Source organism: Danio rerio, chromosome 19 (genome assembly GCF_049306965.1).
Source record: "Danio rerio strain Tuebingen ecotype United States chromosome 19, GRCz12tu, whole genome shotgun sequence".
NCBI classification, from domain to species: domain Eukaryota; kingdom Metazoa; phylum Chordata; class Actinopteri; order Cypriniformes; family Danionidae; genus Danio; species Danio rerio.
Genome location: NC_133194.1, coordinates 36,515,425 through 36,520,000, shown reverse-complemented (window position 1 = coordinate 36,520,000; position 4,576 = coordinate 36,515,425).

The window sequence follows — 4,576 nt, the reverse complement described above, 5'->3', positions numbered from 1 at the left end:
AATCCTATTTTCTTTCTCACAGACCAATATTGGCTGACATTCATTCAAGCTTTTGAAACCTGTGTAATTAAATATATAAACACTCTTGCTTTAATAAGAGTGAATCATTCATTAGGTAGAGGATACATACACCTCATGTTATGAAGCTTGATTTTATTTTAATTATTTGTTATTCATTATTTGTAAAGCAGGAAAAATGAGTTATGCCAGCCATGTTTGATATCTAAAACAGTCATATTATTCATTATGTAAATATTCTTAGTTATTTTAGCAGATAATCTTATTTAGTGTTATAAACAAACAGTCCACGAAACTATATAAATTAATTAATAAAGGTCTTTATTAAAAGCTAATGATCAAATCCCATAGATAAACCATTAACTACATTCATCAAATAAATACATTGTTTAATAAATAATAAAAATACAATGTATTATTAAATATTGTTTACTATTTCTGCCTTTCTGATCATCTGAAAATTGTAGAAAAATTAGCTTGTTTGTTTGATCTATTTAAATATATACATAATTATAATGAAACAATTTAGACTTAAATATTTGAAAACATTTATATTTACAAATAGGTCAAATTTATTTATATTTATGAATATATTTAAAATATTTTGTTTTATTAACATTTAGAAATTCGTTCTAAGCATTATAACGGCATGCATTTACTATTATTATTATTCAATATTGGGTTAAATATTATTTATTTAATATTTGGTTGTATTTTTACATGAATTATGAATGCGTGTTTGTTTACGTCATTTTAATTCAATTTAATAATATTTGTACAACTGTATACATTTTTTAAATTATATTTTGGATCTTTTCTTTTTAAATTTTAAATCGCATTTACATCTAGACTGAGAAACCACATTGGTGCGCTTTTATCAGTCTGTTATTTAATATTGGGTTAAATATTATTTATTTAATATTATGTTGTTTATATAAATGTGTTTATTTACTTCATTTTAATTAAATTTCATAATATTTGTTTTATTATAAAAAATAATGTACTCATTTAATTGTCGTATAGATTTATTTTAATCACATTTTGATGATGAATGATGAATACTGGCTTGAGCTTTGACAAACAGATAAATGCATTGGTCAAATCCTGCTTCTTTCAGCTTCAACTTAAAAAATGTCAAATCTGTTCTACCTAGAAATAATTTTGAAAAATAAATCCATGCTTTTGTTACCACTAGATCGGACTATTGTAACTCATTATACTTTGGGATTACTTTGGGAAAACTTTATGCCGTTTACAATTAGTTCAAAATACTGCTGCAAGGCTTTTTACAGGTAAGAAACATGACCACATTACATCAGTTTTACGCTCTTTGCACTATCGAGTCACTTTTAAAATTCTTCTTTGGTTTTTAAATCTCTAAATGGCCCGGCACCTTCTTATCTGTCAGACATGTTGATTTAGCATCAGCCAGGTCGTTCCCTTCGGTCATCTAACCAAAGATTGTTATGCATCCCTAAGTCGAGGCTGAAATGCAGAGGTGACCGTGCCTTCACAGTATCTGGTCCTAGGCTGTGGAATGCTCTGCCCCTCTGTATTAGATCTGTTTCATCTCTGTTTGCTTTTAAATCTAGGTTGAAAACTTACCTCTTTGATTTGGCTATTTATCAATGAAAATTGTCCTTTTTAGCTATCATTTTACAGTTTTTTCTCTGTTGTGATACCTATTGTGCAGCACATTGGTCAACCTGTTATGTTTAATAGAGGAATTACTAACCTACGTCACACATGACGTCACACAGGTTCCCGGTTGCAATAGCAAACATGTTGTGTTGTTGTGATGCCAAATTCGAAAAAATAGAAAACTTAAATTTACCTTACACCACACTGCTTTTAATGCCAACCGCAGACATCATGGCTAAAAGCCATCATAAGAGCTGAATGGAGTGAGGACCTGATTAAAAATGCTGGACTCTGCAGTTCTCATTTCATATTAGGTAAGTTCACGCTGAATCATACACATTTCTCGTTTTTGATTGCAGCAATGATTTCAGCTAAAACAGTTAAATATGGTGAATTAAACTGCGGACACTGAATGCTTAGAATGAAATTTAAAACTGTACCCAGGAAGCAAAGATTCTGGCCCAGATTTGGCCTAAAACTGGCACAGGAGGCATTCATCTGGCACTGGCGTACAGCATGTGCCAAACATGGCCTGGGGTTTGGCAGAGGTGGCACCATCTTTAAGTCAAATGTAGTGTTTGGCCCAGATGTGAAAAATAGATATGTGGGCTATGTAGGTTTGGCCTGTCTTGACCCACATTTAAAATACATTAAAATTATTTTTGAGTAAAATTCTACCAATCAGGTCACTTTGAGAAAAAGCATGCACATAGTGTGCTTAAAGCACAGTGCTTCATGGGTTTATCAATTTCATTGCAATTGTGACACCCCAACCTCTCTGGCCCAGTTCAGGCCCAGTTATGAGTTATTAACTTGGCTGAGACTTGCCCCAGATATTGTCCATGTTTGGCCCTTGTCTTGAAGCCAGACTTGGTCCAGTCATGAACCGTAATTCACTGCGGCCTGTGGGCCAAGCAAACCCTGATTGTGTGGGCCAGAGATATTTTGCTATGTGGGCAAGTTCACATACCCTGCCATACAGGTGCAGCTCGCTGTGGGCAAGTTCACATACCCTGCCATACAGGTGCAGCTCGCTGTCAGAATGCAGTTGTTTTGCTAGTGGATGATTACCCAGGCCTGGTATAGCTCCGTCTTTTTTCCTTGTCTTTGTGTAAACGTTTCTGTGCTGTGTTTCTTTTTATTGTGTAGGAATAACCAGACGGATATCAGCAGTTGTGACGACTCTTTAATCACTCTTGATATAAACAAAAAGCACAGCTTTTACAGTGTGTCTTCGCCCTTACAGCTTTTCTCTCTCCCATGTGCAGTCAGTGCAGAAAGGGAGATGGAGAGAGAATAAAACTCCAAATAATATTAACTTATCTTTAAAGTGACAAAACATACCGGATAAATAAAAAAGCACAGCTTTTACAGTGTCTTCGCCCTTACAGCTTTTCTCTCTCCCATGTGCAGTCAGTGCAGAAAGGGAGATGGAGAGAGATTAAAACTCCAAATAATATTAACTTTAAAGTGACAAAACATACCGGATATATATAAAAAGACAGCTTTTACAGTATGTCTTCGCCCTTACAGCTTTTCTCTGTTAAAGGGAAAGTGCAATGCATTCACATGCTTCAGTTAGACAAAAATAAATCAAAACCTCAAGTTAAGTGAAAACACAAAAATAATGAAATATTTGTGAAAGATAAAGGTATACATATAATTTAAACATGAAAACTAGCTTCAAAAGTGATTTTTAAAGTAAAAATTATTTAGGATTAATTAAAGCTTAGCAGACACCCACCTCTCTCATGTGCAGTCAGTGCAGAAAGGGAAGAGGTGGGTGCCAAACAGGAAATGAAACAACACAAGCTCCCTTAGTATTTTAAAGGAGAAGACGCACACACTAACAAACACCTCAGGTATACTTAATAAACACGTAAGGTAAAATACATATTTTGTGTAATTCTATAAATAAAGTGAATTATAATTTTCTTACCAGTTACATTTGACTAGGCAGAACCTCAGTTTTTAGCACATCAAAGTTTTGAATCTGGTAATCAGGGACCATTATTTTTTGCACATGACCACACAGAATGGGCGAAGCAGTGGCGCAGTAGGTAGTGCTGTCGCCTCACAGCAAGAAGGTCGCTGGTTCGAGTCTCGGCTCAGTTGGCGTTTCTGTGTGGAGTTTGCATGTTCTGCCTGCGTTGGCGTGGGTTTCCTCTGGGTGCCCCGGTTTCCCCCACAGTCCAAAGACATGTGGTACAGGTGAAATGGGTAGGCTAAACTGTCTGTAGTGTATGAGTGTGTGTATAAATTTGTGAGGATGTTTCCCAGTAATGGGTTGTGGCTGGAAGGGCATCCGCTGTGTAAAAACTTAAGTTGGCGGTTCATTCCTTAAGTTCATGCTTGTCTTAAACCGCTCCCGTTTTTTTTTTTTTTTTTTTTTTGCAACCTCGCTTCGCACGCATCCTGAATGTTTACAAACATGGTAATTTGTCTATAGAGCTAAATAAATAAAATTGACATTGACATAATAAGCATTTATTTATTGCTATTTAAGTCAAAAGGTAATCAAGCTTTCTGTATTGCGACCCAAGGCTCTGGAACAGTCTTCCTCTGAACATCAGGATTTCTCCTTCATTGGATGCTTTTAAATCTAACTTAAAGACTTATTTTTACTCTCTTGCCTTTGAGTGACGCATGCATGTTATTATTATTATTTTTTGTATTTTAATATTACTTTTAAACATATACATTTCCTTTTATTTTTAACACAATTTTTTTTTTTTTTTTACTGTCTAGTTTATTTTATTGTAAAGCACTTTGGATCAACTACGGTTGTGTAAAATTGTGCTCTATAAATAAAGTTTGCCTTACCTTGCCTTGCCTTATTCTTTTTAAAGCAATTTTTATTTGTTTTGGGTTGTTTGTTGTATATGAATATGTTTATTTCCATAATTTTAAATCAGTT